This window comes from Petaurus breviceps, unplaced genomic scaffold (genome assembly GCF_028583685.1).
Source record: "Petaurus breviceps papuanus isolate PSGF00001 unplaced genomic scaffold, PetGlider_PUasm1.0 91133, whole genome shotgun sequence".
Classification (NCBI taxonomy): Eukaryota; Metazoa; Chordata; class Mammalia; order Diprotodontia; family Petauridae; genus Petaurus; species Petaurus breviceps.
This window is the reverse complement of record NW_027187419.1, coordinates 32886987-32903636: the sequence shown is the minus strand read 5'-3', so window position 1 is coordinate 32903636 and position 16650 is coordinate 32886987. Positions and strand designations below refer to the sequence as shown.

Sequence of the window (16650 nt, the reverse complement as noted above, 5' to 3'; positions counted from 1 at the left end):
CTTACTGAAATCCTTAGGTCTCTTTTTTTTTCAAATGAATTACTTTCTACTTTTGTGTTTCCCCAGTATTTGGAAATATTTTAAACCTAAACATATGACTTTTCAGTTCTCCCTATTAGATTTCACTTTACTGGTTCCATCTTGTTGGAATTCTTTTAGATTACCAATGTACCCTTGTACCCCTGGGCTTTGCCATCCTCCATATGCTGAAAACTTAGGACTTCCAGGCATTTCCAAATCCTCCTAATTGAATTCTTATTTCTGTATTGTCTTCCCTAGAATGTGAGCTCCTTGAGAACAGGAACTATCTTGCTTTTTCAGTGTATATCCCCAGTGTTTTTAGCACAGTGATTGTCACATAGAAACTTTTTTTTGTCATTCATTCATTCATTCCTTCATTCATTTGTTCTCTAGTCTATCACTGTATTTCCTATTTCTCAACTTCATACTATGCAAATTTGATAACTATGTCATCTGTGCCTTCATTAAGCATTCATAAAAATTTTGACTAGGCCAAGGCCAAGAACAGCTCTGTGGTAGTCTGTGGGAGAATTCCTTTTGGACTGGTGTTGATTGACTAATCAACACTTATAGCATTGGTTTGGCCAGCTGGTTCTGAACCAACACAATAATAGTCTATGTCTCTGTCTTGTCTACAATAGCATCATAAGAGATGTTGTCAGATGCCTTGTAGAGATTCAGTTTTACAATGTTTGAGGCATTTACTTGGTAACCCTGCCATTAAAGGAAATGAGGTTAAATTGTATGATTTGTTCTCTCTCTCTCCTCCCCTTTTCTGCTATACTTCTAAACAGAGCAGTGTGTACTCTCCACCTCTGCTTCCTTTCTTCTTATTCATTTCTCAACCACTTGTCATCTGGCTTTTGTGTCTTTTAACTTAGACCTTTTCAGTGTGACCAGTTATCTCTGGATTAGTAAACTAAAGAGAATCAGGCCTTGTCCTTACCTTTCTGTAGCATTTGACTTTGTTGACTACCTCCTCTGTCTTGGTTCTTGGCACTTAGTACAGTCCCTGGCACATAGTAGGTGCTGTATTTCTATCTGTCTGTCTGTCTGTCTATTTAATCTATCTATGCTTGTTCCTTCCCCCTTCCTTGAATGTGGACTTTGCTCGAGCTCTCTCTGCCTCTCTGTCCCTCCCTCTCTCTTTTCAGTCCCTCTGTTTCTTTCTCTCCCACCTCTGTCTCTCCTTCCTTTTCTTTCCCTTTTATTTTCATATTCTTATCTTCATGAAGCATAGATCCTGTCCCTTCCTTAAACTTCCTCTTGTCCCCAACACAGATTGAAAAGAAAAACCCTTTTGTGTCATCCCTAACATGTTTTTTCCTTTCAAGCCCCTACTAATACTAGATTTTAGTTATTCTGGACAGACTATGCCGCTCTTTTGTATTCATCTTCAGCCACCTGCCCTTGCTTTTCTCTTGTACATGTCCATTTTAAATCTTTGCTTCTCATACATCAGTTTGACAAGGTTAATGAGTAGATGTTGACTAGAAGTCATGCCTTTGACATTTCTTCGTGGAAAAGGATGTAAGAAAACATAGATGATATGCCCTTACTTACTTACTGTTAAGTTTCTCCTTGTACTGTCAGATAAGATTCCATCTTTGTGCCTTCCCTCTACTCTTAGTACATGCATGGGTGCCCCCCCTTCTCTTGCTGGTTTATATATATATATATATATATATATGTATATATATATATACAGATAGATAGATAGATAGATAGATAGATAGATAGATAGATAGATAGAATTAGTGGTAAGTAAAACAGCCAATTGCTTGGTATATAGTATGCATGGTGGCATGACCCAGGTTACTTTAACTTTTTTTTAATGCCCAAAATTTTATTCTCCATTGGTAATGATGATGATGATAGATAATATTTGTTGCACTTCGAGTTTTGCAAAGCACTTGACATGCATTATCTCATTTAATCTTTACAACAACTCTATAAGTAAATGGTATTATTATACTCTTTCATAGATAAGGCATATAAGGGCAAGTGGGAACATGAGGGAAGATTTAGATGCAAATTTTCTTGACTAAATCCAGAGCTGTAAGTCACAGGTGTATACAACGATGCTTCAAAGTATACTTTAAAACCAATTTTAGTGGATATTTTCAGAATAATTTTCAAACCCTTCGTAACTCATACGAACAGTTTACTCTGGCTTTGTAGTTGTCATTTTGCATAACCAGGTTGAAGAATAGGCCTTCCTTCATCCCTATAAAGTCTAATATCTCTTCCTTTAGGAGATGTCCCCACCATGAAGCTCCATTGAACTAAGGGGAACCCTTCCTTGAACCAACCCCCAACAAAAGAGCTCAGTGGAGAAAACTTGAAAGTCTGCTACTTGCATATTGCTTTATGTTTTAAGTCATAAGAGAAGAAAAGAAAACATCCGGTTGGAACCAAAATAAGGGATTTTACCTTTCCCACCTCCTTTAATTGCAGTTGGCCTAACACCCTGGGAAGTGGGAGCCTAAAGTAGGAGTTGAAGAAGAGGAGAAAATACAAGGAAAGCATCCTTGGAACACTGACACATTTTGTCAGAGTTCTAGTTTTACCTCATTGCAATCCGTCCACTTTACTTCATGCAATCCATGGAGTACTGTTGCATTTTAGAAGCATCATTGGTTAGGAAGTGTCTTGAAGTTGGCGCCTGGAAACACCAGCTACCTTGGCTGTACATCTTGGAGGGATTCCATCTGAGTCCTAGCCTCTTTTTTTGCCTTCTGGATAGGTGCATCTGACAAGACCATAGTCCAGGGTTAGAAAGGGAGGCTTGGCTGAGAAGCTGGAGATTTCAGAGCCGAAAGACCCCACAAGAGGAGGCAAATAACCCAAATGTAGAAATCTGTGTTAAATAACATACAGAGCTGAGCCAAGCAGCATGAAATTTGGAGTTGATGTTGACAGACCTTCAGTCCTCTCATTGTTCTCATTTTATTTTCCCTCTTGGCTTATGTCATAACCTGAAAATTGTTTAAACATAGGTTTTCATATTCATTGATTTAACTCTTCAAGACCTTTCCCAACACTTGGGAATTAATGATCTCTTTCTTTATGAACATTTTAAATTGAGCTTATTCTTATGGAAATGTGATCCTCAGTAATTTAACAGAAGGGATTTTAGCCAGCTGTAAAACCCAAGCTATTCTAGCCCTGAACTTACTGCTTGCATTTCATCTTTTTTTTTTTTTAAGGCTGCACATTTAGGTCACTTGAAATCAGAAAGCTATAACTGCATATCAGGAACATGGGGCACTGATGTAGAAGCTGACCTCTGATCTCCTAATTATTTTTGAGGGTGAGTTTTGTTGTCATTTGTTTCTATAATTGGTAGCTTGTATATGTATATATGCTTCATTGTCGAGGGAAAGGGCATATGTTGGGAGAGAGCCTCTTAAACAGATCTCATTTAGACAGAAACAAAATACTACCAGATCAAAAGATGGACATTGTAAGCCTCACTTTTTGGTGGTGTTAGTTTTGGGAAAAAGAGTTCAGCTCCAGTAAGTATGTTGTAGTAGAGGGTGTCACAGAACTTGTACAAAGTATAGTCACTTTGTACACTCCCAGAATGTTTGTATGTGAAAAAAAACAGGACTTGGAAAGTAAGAGGATAGGAGTGGAAACAATATTCTGGGAGTGGGGGGTGTTATCTGTGTGGGTTAAAAAAAAAGTTTTACTGACACTTTTTGCTAGTACATTGTAGTCCTTTTTTAAATATACCCCTCAAAAATTTTCCTTGTAAAAAAGAAAAAACCCAATTAATGCAAAACCAACCCACGTTGTGACCATGTCTAACCATGTTGGACATTGTATAGCATACTCCAAGTGTAACTACATGTCTGTCTATTTCTGATAGGAAGGGGGGAGGAGGAAGACGTTATCTGTTCTCATCTATTTTCCTGGACTGAGTTTGATCAATTTTATATATAAATGCATTTTGATATTTATATGTATGTACATGCATATATGTATATATGTGCATATGTGTCCATGTATATATAAAATAATTATTATTTGATTAATTATAAATCATCTTTGGCCTCTTCTTAGTATTGGTTTCATTTACATGCAGATATTTGCATATGTTATTCTCCTGGTTCCTCATATTTTGCTCAGAATAAATTCTTGCAAGTCTGTGGACTAGGTTTTAATTGACACAGGCTTTTTTATTTTGATACACTTATCTTTTGCCATGATGCTACTGTTAGGCTGCAAAGACACGAGTTCAAAAGTAGCTCTAGCCAGAGCTAGCTTCTTTTGCCCAGAGTAGTAGATTATATAACAATTTAAGGGTAATTACAAGACCTGGTATGGGAGAGATGCTTTTGAGTTACCTCGTTAAAAATAATATTATATGCTTGAAATCCTTTAAATATATTGAAATGGATCACACTTTAGCCCTTCTTGGGGATATGTGTCTGTGACAGCCCTCCTCCCTGCCCCTTAACCAAGACTTTGGTTTGTCACTCTGTAGGGGAAATAAGAAAACAGCAGTCTCAATTTCTAGGCTTTTTTTTAATTTTTAAATATTTTGGTGATTCTAAAAGGCAGCTTATTTCATATTGATCTGAGCAAGGAGTTAGCCAAGTGCGGTGTTAATTGGGTCCTCTGGAATTCTAAACCCCTGGGACCTGGAGCTCTCTAGCAAGGAAAAAAATAACAAAAAACCACAGGCTGTGCATCTGTCTGAGATGCTGGAAAACTGCTGAGGCAACCACGCAGATTTTGGCAACTCATTTTGCATCCAGTTGCTTATTTCAATTAGCTTGTTTTGTGTTTTCAGTTCCCCTTCTCCCCTTTTTCCCTCTTTCCTGCAAAGCTGTGTTTTGAAAACTGCTGCCCAGAGGGCAGGGTCTTGGCGATCCGGCCCGCATTGTTCTAATGCTCATTCCATATGTGTATCACATCTTCACGCTCCCCTCCAGATCCTAGCCCCTCCAAGCAGCCCACTCCTGGCTCCCCTTCCCCCATCCCCAGCCTGGGCTCTGCTCACTCTCTCCTCCCTTTCCCTCTCCCTCGGCTCATTCCCCCCTCTCTCCAGAGGGAGATTCTTTCTGGATCTTGTAAGCCAGGAGATCCAAACTTTAAAATAAAAAAAATCTTGTGCTGTGTGTGCATTTGGCTGGATGGCCTCAGTCAAAGTAATTATTCTCTTCCCTCTCCCCCTCTCTTCTCTCGCCCTCTCCTTTTCTCTCTCTCTTTTTCCCTCAGCACAAAGCTTTTTAAGAAGCTAAGATTGGTAGTTCTTTCTGCCTTTTCTGGTTACCGTGGTAGTGGATATCTCAGTTACCGAAGAATGGAGCAGGCAGGCTGGGGTTTTTATGTGCCTTTCTTTTGGGACTGCTAGAGGAGTCCACTGAGAAATGCGGACCTGCAGCCCTGCCTGCTGAGTTTATTATGCCTGTTATCTGTCACTTACTCTGACTAAAAGGTAAGGGCTGCTGTAATTTGTCCCTGCAAAGGCAGCGTACATTGTTCTACTTCTGATGCTTTCCACTAATTGGCTCATGAGGGAGGTTAGAAGATGAGGCATTTGTGCTTGCCTTTTTTTTTTTTCTTTCAGACGTCTATCCAGTCAAAGCTCTCTGTTTTTATGTATATCTGGAGAAGGGGAAACTGCTGGAAATCTTATTGTTATCTTCTGGTTGGTGTCGATTTCACATGACTTAAGAAGACTCAATTTTGTGACTTAAAAAATGGGGTATTAGCATAGGTATGTCTGTGCATATATACACATGTGTAAGTATATGATCAACATGTATATTAATTTTCATAAACTTTAAGCACATGGGAGGTGTCCTGGGACATTAGAACAAGGTAAGAATGTCTTTGCTCAGCAGATTGCATTTTATACCAGTTTTCTGAATTATTACTTTGGATTACAGTGTGTACAGAGGGAAGTTAATAGTTTCTAAAGAAACCACTTTAATTGAGGAGAGATCTTGGCAATGATTGTGTCATATAGTACGGTATATATGAGTCTGAGGTAGATAAGAATTTGCTGTATTGATTGTACCACTTGATATTTTGCTTTTTATAGAAAAAAAAAACTTTTTAATTTCTGAAACTGCCAAAAAATCCTGTTGTGAATTGAACTGCAAGTAAAGGAACCTTAGATAATAATAGCTATAATAGAAGCACAGGATATGTTCTTAAACTTATCAACTTAAACTAATTGGAATTGGAATAATGGTTATCTATAATTCCTTTAAACAAGTCTTATCTTTGACCAAAGAGAGAGTAATACCATGCTTTACTAACCTACACAGTAGCTTTTGTTTGGATGATACATCACTGTGGCTTTTATCTCATAGGAAGCCTCCATAGCTTTGTTGGGCAAAGAATTTTTCTGTCCTATTCTTTTAAAATCTGTTGGTTCTTAAAGACTGTTGCTTCTATGGAATATATTGTACTTTTGCATGCAGAAAATGCACTTAGTAATCTTTTCTGCTATCATTTGCTGTCCTTGGTATTGTCTGTTTATATGTTTTGTGATAAGACTTTTTTCTATAAAAATATTTTTAAAGTATGTATTTCTTTGTGTGTATATACACACACTAATACACATCCACATGTATATGATGCCTTTTATTCTTTGTATTTATTACTTTCTGGAATATATTCTGAATAAGAAATAGAAAATACTTTTCCATTAAGAGAATATTTTAATAACATACAAAAATAATTGAGGAGGAGCATGGGAAAGAGCCAGCTTTGGGTCCAGATGCCCTGGATTCAAGTGTCACCTCTCTGAAACAAACATTGACTATATGACTTCAGACCAGTCACAGTCTCAGTAACCTGGGTGACTTTAACTAATTGCAGAGTAGCTTCTGATCTGTGTTGGTAGAAGCAGTTACCAATAATAACAAAGGTCTCAGCAACAACAGAAACTAAGAAGTGAGAGACAGACAGTGTAATAAATAGATAGGCAGCCTTGGAACCAGGAAAATCTGAGTTCAGGTCCAATGTCTGACACATTTAGCGGATGTGTGACCCTGGGCAAATTGCTTAACCTTTCAGGGCACCAGGCAGCTTCCTAGGAATAGGAATTGCAGAAAAGATACTGGCTGACCTACCCTGGTAAGAAAGAGGGAACCCTATAATAATTAAGTCCAGGAGGTCCATTTGCTACCCCTTTCTCTTCTTAAAAAGCAGCATTTGTAGGTACCTAATTTCTTACATTTATGACCTTTTTCATATGTTTCCTACTGGTTAAAAAAGTTATAAATACTCTTTAAAAAATAGAGAAGGAAAGAAGAACAAAATACAGATATAAAAAAGTAGTGTGGATTTTTCCCCCTCTTTTGGCAGTGATTATTTCTCCGTTTCTTACCTATCAAAAGACTCAGTACACTAGTACCTTGGCATTGGAACTCAGTCACCTTGAAATTCAGATATTATAGCAGGATTCTTCTTAGCCTACTACGGTTAGCTGGCAAAATTACATATGTCTTCCTCTGTGCCTTGTAGTTTTGGTTATAAAATGAATCTCAGCCTACTTCCCAAGAGTGGCCTAGAGTGAGGAACTGCTTAATAGAGTCACAAGAACATTAGAGACAGGAGGGGCCTTAGAGATCCTCTCATCTAGAGAGCAACTCCCTCATATTACATGTGAGGGAACAGAGGCACAGAGTGGTCAAATGGCTGACCTAAAGTCATGCAGCTAGATTAGTGGATTGAGCTGGGATTAGAGAACAGTGCTCACAATTCTCAATCTAATGCTTTTTCTTAAGGGCTACAGCAAAGTGCCAGACAGTATTATTGAGTGGGGTTGGAGCAGGAGGGGGAATGGGAGCAGATGTGCCTTCATAATTTGTAAACTCCTTCTAGTGTTATAGATTACTAAAACACTTGTAGTTTACTTTATTAGATTGTATATATGCACATATTTATACATTGAAAATAGATTTTTGGTGAAAGAAGTCCCTTAAATATTATTAACTTCCTTTTAAACATATCATTTCAGTTCTTCAAAAGATTGATGATTTCGTCAGTGTGGACATTCTCTTCACCAGCCCACCCATAAAGATTGATTGAAAGATTTAAATCCCTCCCCACTGTAGTAGGTCTTCCTGAGCTGTTGGAGCCAAAAAAAAGTTATTTTATGACTAGTTCTGAGGTGATGGATCTCTCTTCATTTAAGTAGGTTGGTTCTTATACAGTGAACACTGAATCTATCACTGGGCCTACAGCTGAAGGATTTCCATCTTGTTATATTATATAATATGTAACTTCACACAAATTACAGTCTCAGAAACCTAAATAATTCTCTAAAACTGATTGGAGAGCAGTTGTTGATCTGTTGGTAGAAGTCATTACTAATAATAATAATAAAGATCCCAACAACAACAACAAAAATAAAAATAAGTAAGAGACAGTATGATAGGCAGCCTTAGAAAGGGAGAATATATTTTATATATACATATATAATATACATATTATTTACACACACATATGAAATCCTTTAAGTGTGGGTCCAGTGACACACACATATGGATATGAATATATAGTATGCATATGTATAAAATACATATATACATACATTTTATATGTGTGTATGTATATATGTAAATATAGAGAGAGAGAGACAGACAGACACAGAGACAGAGATAGGAGAGGTTATAGGTATGTAAAGATTACACACCATACTGATGTTTGTAAACAATTTTACAGGCAAAAACTTAATTACAAACATTTGGATTATTATATTTAGACTTAATCTATTTGTTTTCTATTTTTCAAAAGAAAATCAAATGAATAGACATATTTTGTTGAGAAAAATTTTCATTTTGCAGTAGTATTGGTGTCTTGTAAAGACATTAAAGGGTATGGAAGTTTGTGTATATCACACTTAAAAAAAGGTGTTTACACAGGATAGTAGAGTGAAGGATTTAGGTAATTTTTTGTAGAGTTCATATCTTGACTATAAGCAATCATATCTTGAGTTTGCTTTGTATATCTTTCCTGCTGCTTCTTACAAGGTTAGATTTCTCTGAATTCTTAGTTTTTCTTTGAAAACTTGATGGCTCTTCTCAGCGGATGTTGAGTGAATTGCCTAGCATCGAAGAAAGCAAAGGCCCTGACCTGGGATACTAGAACTCCTCCTGGATTGTCTTCCTTAATTAAATAAATCACTTCATCAGTTTGTACTGCATCTGTAAAGTAAGGGGTTTGGACCAGATCTCTGGGATCTTTCCCAACTTCAAATCTAAGCCCTATAATGCTGATAATTGCTTACAAATATTTATATGACTTCCTGATTTACAAAATTTTTATATAACATTTCTCAATTGATCCTTAAAATCTTGAGATGTACCTGTTTTGTTCCCATTCTACAGATGAGGAAACTGATTCTCCCAGAAGTGAAAGGGAATATCAGATACTAAGTGGTAGATGGAAGAATCAAACCCCAGGTTTTCTCTGTTCTTTCTGAGTTGGGTGCCTTGTGCCCAGGGTCATACAGGTTGGAAACATGAGAGTTGGATTTGAAACCAGGTCATCTGACCCCAACTTCAGTTTTCTCTTCCTTGCACATATTACTTTACAAGCTGTGTTGAGGAAACAGTTTTTTTTTTTTCCTTCTTCAAGGTGCTACTCTTTAAGATGCATTAATTCAAATTGGTCTTTTGGGAGAGAGACGAGAGGCAGTGTTTTACAAGAGGACCCAGAGAGGGCTAGTTATGGAAGTTTTTTTTTTTTTAATCTATTTTACAAGAAGAGAGATTGGAATAGGACGTGGGATGGGGAGTACATCCCCTCGTGGATAGAGGGCCAGGGTTCAAGTTCTGCCTCTTAATTACTTAACCCTAGCTACAAAGTAACCTGGCCTCTGACGCTTCTTAGTTGTGTGACCCTGGGCAAGTCTCTTAACCCTGTTTACCTCAGTTTCTTCATCTGTCAAATGAGCTGGAGGAAGGAAATGACAAACCACTCCAGTATCTTAGCCAAGAAAACCCCAAATGGGGTCATGAAGAATTAATTGGACACGACTGAAACAACTAAACTATAAGAAGAAGAAAAAACAAAGTTGCCTATTTCTATTAGTGGAGTTTGAATAATAATAAAAAATGATAAAAAAAAAACAAACCTTCTCCCTATTGAAAACTTATAACACATAGAATAACCTCATTTTAGATGTGGAATCTTAAAGCTATATAGGCCACTATGGAACAGTATTTTCTTTAGTATTTTAGAGCAAGAAAGGAATTTAAAAACTATCTAGTCTAATCCCCAGTTATTCTCTATATGAAGGCACCTGCCCCTTCTCACTGTAAAGCTATGGCCTCTAAGTTCACAGAGGCTGCTCAAAATATATTCATTTAGTATTTTCAGATAATTCTATGAACAGGTGCCTGATGAACTAGCATGGCAAAATCTTATGTAGTCCCTCTCTGTAAGATACCAGAGGAACGAGAAGATTCCTCTTATAGATAAGCAAATAAATAAATATTTACTGAATTCTGTTTAGGTGTACCTCTCTCTGTTGGTTATCAAGAAGTACTAGAACAATAATTAGAAAATATAAAAGAAAGCCACTCCACCCATGGGGAGGCAGTGCTGAGTCAGCCTAGAAAAAGACAACTTATGCATTAAAGAAATAGTCCTTTCATTCTCAGATTGTGGTTCTGTGACTTCATAGTTATCATTCTTATTGAAATCAGTTTCCTTATTTGCTCAGAAATACATTTAAAATATGTTCATTATTTCAGATAAATTGTACATAAAGGCATTATTGTACATGAACATTTTGGATTGGGGAAAATAGAATAAAATGATTTAACCAGTCCCCCTTCTCTCCTCCCTTCCACCCTACAGTGCCCCCAGGTAATCTGGAGACATATATAACAAATTGGCATTCCCTAAGAAGGTGGAGGATCAGCCCAAGGGAGCCTGTAAACAGAAGCTTTTGGGCTCTAGGACTGAATGATTGTCAATAAATGTTTGAATTGAATTAAATTGGTATTTTCCATAATTCATTTAAAATATGATATTAGCTTGTGGTTTATAATACCCAGCATCCCATTTCCTTCATAGTTTTGGCCTGCTGTAATTATAAATGCACCCATGAGGTTATTAAAGATAGGAGTACCCTCCTTTAATATGCTACTCACTTTACCAACATGTGAAGTCTTCTTAGCCACCTGGCTTCTTCCTTTGTTCTAAGCAAAATACAGGTTAATTTTCTTTTCTTTTCTCTTCTTTCTTTCTTTTTTTTTTTAATAGGGAAAGCCATTCAGTTTTTCAGCTCTTGCTCAATGACCTCAGATGGGCTTTTTGCATAAAAACTGAAAGATTTGGTTGTTTGAACTACATTAGCATCAGAAAGGCAGATTGTGTGTTGACTAAGGTGGCCTTGCTGAAGGGGGATGGGGTGGTGGTAGAGGGATCAGGGTAGTTGTCTTTGGAAATCCAGAGAGCTGTAAGAGTCTGTGTTGAATGAAGAATAAATAAATAAAGCTGTGCTCTCAGTAAGGAATGAATACCAAACTCTCTGTGCTGGGTTAGAGAGCAGGTTAAGGCATTTTAGAAACCTTGAAGACTGATTTTCTTCAATTTTAAAGACTGCCTGATTTAACACTATGTATCCTTCCTTCCCTGCTTTGTATGGTTCATCTTCACATGCAGTGGCATGGGCTAGGCACCCCTTGGCTAATCCCTTGATGTCTTGCCTTGATTCCTATGCATAGACCTTTGCACTAAGTTTGGTCTTCCAGGTCTTGGGAAGTCTCAGCAATTCTCTTAGAATGCCTGGAAATGTAGCTGGAAGATAAACAACCCCTATTTTTATTTAATATTTTCAACTTTTTCAAAGTGTTGTTCTATTTGTTACATATAGAGGAGTCGGTGGGAGTTACTGGAAAAACTTTGCTTGGGAGTCTGGATCATCATTATCATCATCAGCATGTACAAGAAGTAGCTAGAGGGGTTCAGTAGATAGAGCCCTGGATGTGGAGTCAGGAAGACATGAGTTCAAATCCAGCCTCAGACACTTAACTATCTGTGTGACCCTGGGCAAGTCATATAACTTCTGTTTGCCTTAATCCACGGGAGAAGGAAATGACAAACAACTCCAGTATCTTTGCCAAGAAAACTCCATGTACAGTATGAATATAGTCCGTGGGGTCACTAAGAGTTGGACTCTACTGAACAACAACAAATAAACAAATATTATTAAGCCTTTACTATGTGTGAGCTGGGGAAGCTAGGTGGTACACTGGATAGAGTACTGGGCTTGGAGTCAGGAACACTCATCTCCCAGAATTCAAATCTAAGTGTAGACACTTGCTAGCTGTGTGACCCTGGGCAAGTCACTTAACCCTGTTTGCCTTGGTTTCTTCATCTGTAAAAGGAGCTGGAGAAGGAAATGGCAAACCACTCCAGGATTTCTGCCAAGAAAACCTCAAAAGAGTTGATGAAGAGTCAGACAGGATTGAAACAGCAGCAGAATTTTTGTGCCAGGCACTGTGCTAAGAACTATGGACACAGAGAAAGGCCAAAACATAGTCTCTGCCCTCAAGGAACTCTTAATTCTAGTGCAGACCTGGAATTCTCTCCCCCTTTGTCTCTGCTTCCTGGTTTCCCTGGATTCCTTTGCCACTTTCTACAGGAAATCTGTGCTGACTTCCTGTCATGGTAGTACCTTCCTTCTGTTGGTTATGTATACAGCTGTCTAGCTAAGTCTGTTTGCATGTTGTCTCTCAATTAGTCTGTGAGTTTCTAGAGAGCAGGGACTATCTTTTACCTTTATATACTCAGAACATAGCAGTGTCTGGCACACACTAAGCGCTTATTAAATGCTTAGGGACCGGCTAATGAGGCAGGCTACATGCAAGTAGCAATATACATTTAATACATATAGAGGACAAATGGGAGGTAGAGGGAAGGCACTGATAGAGGGAAGGGGGACTTCAGACAAGTTATTTACTTTCTTTGAACATGGTTCATCTTCTTTAAAATGAATGATGATTTCAGGAAGAGAAATTACTTGGGTTTTCCGTCCCCTTTGAATGCATATTTCAAAGATGTTGTTTAATTCTCTCAATGACCCTGTGAGTTTAATCAAGACTAAAGTCAGAAGGATGTGGAGGGAGCTGGTCTGTTTTGCCTTTTTTTTTTAAGCAATTGGGGTTAAGTAACTTGCTCAAGGTTACACAGCCAGTTATTTCTGGTTGTGGTGCTAAGTATCTGAGCCCGGATTTGATCCCAGGTCTCCCGACTCTGGGGCCAGCACTCTTACTCGTGCCACCTGGCCGCCCTGTGTTTTGCCTTTTAAAAAAAATGTATTCTGTATAGATTATGGTATGAATGAATTAATTAATTTAAAAAATTAAAAATGTTAGGGGCAGCCAGGTGGCTCAGCGAGTAAGAGCTCTGGCTCCAGTGTCAGGATGACCTGGGGATCAAATCTGGGCTCAGATACTTAGCACCACACCCAGAAATAACTGGCCCTGTGACCTTGAGCAAGTTACTTAACACTGATTGCTTTAAAAAAAATTTAAAAATGCTTACTATGATCAATTACTAGTTAAGTTCTATGGAATACAGATAAAAAGGTGAGGAAATCCTTTTGGTACCAAAGCTCGCTGATGGGGAGTAATGGTCGAGACATGGAGGATGGATTGGCCCACTTTCCTAGGATTTGGTGAAGCACGTTCCTAATAGCAGATTCTATAGGTAAGATAAATTAGGAGCTATAGGTTAGACCATTTATTTTATTTTTCCATGAATCTGAAGAGAAAATCTTCTGTCCTTCCCAAACTTAATACTTCTTTCCCTAATCTTTTGCATAAAAATAATGAAAAAAGTTAGAAATGTTGGAAGTGAAGGATCATGTTAATCTGTTATATATTTTTAAAAAAGAAATTGTGCATGGTAATAAGGAAAGAATACTTTCTCCTCCAGATTTTTTGTGTCCCTTTTAGTTATCTCCTTCACCTCTGTACCTTTGTCTCCTTGGAAACCAGCTCTGGTATTCAAGAAAAACTCTAAAGCTTATGAGAAATAGATGCCCATAATTGGTTCACTACAACATACATTTATTAAATACCTACTATGTGCAAATAGTAATATAAAGATGAAAAACGGCCTAGTCCTTGACCTGAAGCAGCTTTCATTTTACTAGGGAAAGATAAGACAGATACAGAGGTAAACATAATACAGGATTGCATTTGATGAAATCAAAGAGAGCCAGCCAGACAGAAGGCTGTAGGAAGATTTGAAGATCCAGTGGACACTTTTAGCTGGGGGAATTTAAAAAAAAGGAAAAAGAAGGAATCTACAGAAGGGAAATTGGAACTGAGTTGTAAAGGAAGAGAAGGCTTCTGAAAGGCAAAGATGAAGATGACTGGGAGGACATTCTAAGCAGAAGGCTGGGTGCAGGGAGGAAACTTCACAGAATTTCACAAGTGAGAGGGCAGATTTCAGAGAACAGCTTATAGTTCAGTTAATTGAAGTTGTATTTGATTTTAGGAAAACAATATGGTTCCTCTTTCACATTAAAAGTATTCCCACTATGAGGGCTTAAGGAAAAAAGACCAAATAACTAGTTTATTAGTTTTGAGAATCTCCTTGGTGGGTGGGATTTTCTTGTGAATAAATTTTAGAGCTAACATAGTTGGTTTGTTTTGCCTAGGTTTTGAGCTGCATTGGAAACCTTTGCTTGGTCCCCAGTTAGCTTATTTTCCTTTTTTTGCCACTCATACCCCAATTGGGTTTGAGCATTCTACGGTAAGTGGACTTTAACTCTGTTCTCCCACTGGCTAGGGAGTAAACAATTTATTTGTTTTATTAAATATTTTATTTGTTTTATTCATACATTTAGATCCCTAGAGAGGGTAGATTTTCCATTTGCAGCATATTCAGAAGTCCCTGCTATGAAAATACACAAAGCCTTTGACTCAAGTGAGTTCTATTTATTTGATGGCCCTTGGGTCCAGACCTGAAATGAATTTTCTATTCTTAGAGTGAGAGAGCATCATTGGAACATCCTTTTTTTGTGGAAATAAAATATGTTCTAGTCAACAGGACAAATTTTGGTCCTGAGTCTCGGATATCTTTTCTGAGGACAAACATTACAAAAGGTTCCTAGAGAGAAAATTAACTTTCCACTCACAGAAACCTTTCTTGGAATGTTTCTGGAGAAGTAATGGGGAAAGCCGTACATTGAAGTTTCCCAAATAAAACTACATTCTGCTTGGAGGTTTTTTGTCCTGCAGTTCCTTTTATCCAAGTGATCTTTAAGGTTATGTGGGCCTTCCCTATAGAATATAGAGCAAGAAGATGCCTTAGTGATAGATCAATCCAAGTTGTTCTTTAACATAGGAGGACATTGAAGTTCAGACAGGGGAAGGGATGTATTGTATAGTGGAATCAGGAAACCTGGGGTTCAAATTCTGGTTTTGCTGTTTGTGTGGCCTCAAGCAAATCCTTTAACTTTGTAAGCCCCAGGTTCTGCATCTGTCAAGTGAGAAAGTCATGCTGTAAATGACTTAAGATGTCTTTCAGTTCTATAGTTATTCTTCCCCCATCAAGACTTTCCCCATTGTGGTTTTTATATGTTCCAGGTCTATCTTGTGTCACTGTAAGAAATTAAACAGGAATTTTTTTGAGAGTTTTGTGGAAGCCTCAGATGATACTGGAAGGCCAGCAGACGACAAAGAAAAAGTTTCAAACTCCAAAATGCGTAAAATATATGTATAGTATTGTATATTAGCGTATTTTATCTTTTAATGCCTTAATATTTCAGACTTCTCCCTTCCTGTAAGGGATGACCAAAAAAATTTTAGTCAGATTTTCCAGATCATGGCAGCCCTTAACCCCCACAATGTGGAAGGGATAACTTTCAATCCTTTCATCCAAGTAGGTATTAGGGCTAGGATTCAAACTCAGGTCTTTTGACTCCAAATCTGACTGTCATAAAAAGTTAAGTGTCTAATTGCTACAAAGAAGAACTATGTAGACATAGTCCTAGCCTATTGAAATTTGAGGCAGATATGTCAAGTCAGATATATAAGACATATTGGAAACATAAAAACATCATACTACTATGAGTGGGTAGTCAGTTTAACATTCTTTCGGCTATTTTAATGAATCCAAAGATGTATGGAAGAAAAGACCAATTATCTCTGAAGTCTCTGAGAGTTATAGGCCCTGTCATCTGGACTCTCTCAGCAGAATTTAGCCTGAGGCCCTCACTTTAAAAAATTGGAATTAGAAGAAGGTATTTAGAGAACTTGGACCTTTAATCTGATACCATTTTACAATAATTTCAAGCATGTTAGGTAGATTATTTCAGGTTTCTAGGAAGTTATCTGTGGAATCTGAAAATTCTCTGGGGATTATGGTTTGACATTTGAAGCAGGTGAAACAGCCACAGCATGTGAAGTCATTAAGGTGTAAGGATGATGAACTTAGCTTGATCTGACTTGATTTGCCTGTCTGCCTTGACACTTCTCAACAGTTGGTGGGGACTAGGAAGACAGCTTATCTCAGGTATCTGGCAGGAAATTGGACATGAAAAAATTTCTGCTCCTATACAGCCTTGTGAAATAACTTTTGTAAGGAGTGGAAAAACTGGTTATTTTCCAGTGGCTTTGGCCATTTCCTTGT

General features: G+C 37.7%; 1 protein-coding gene across 4 annotated transcripts in view; it reads left to right on the top strand.

Annotated features, from left to right (window-relative positions):
* FAT3 (FAT atypical cadherin 3) overlaps positions 1 to 16650 on the top strand; it is a 760616-nt gene that overhangs the window by 133616 nt on the left and 610350 nt on the right. For 2 of the 4 annotated variants that reach the window (XM_069080439.1, XM_069080442.1), the window contains exons 2-3: positions 3231 to 3334; positions 5603 to 5752. The exons of 1 other annotated variant lie outside the window; for it this stretch is intronic. The gene's annotated coding sequence lies outside the window, so the exon portion shown is untranslated. The remainder of the gene's footprint in view (positions 1 to 3230; positions 3335 to 5602; positions 5753 to 16650) is intronic. One more of the 4 variants, XM_069080440.1, reaches the window with a different exon arrangement.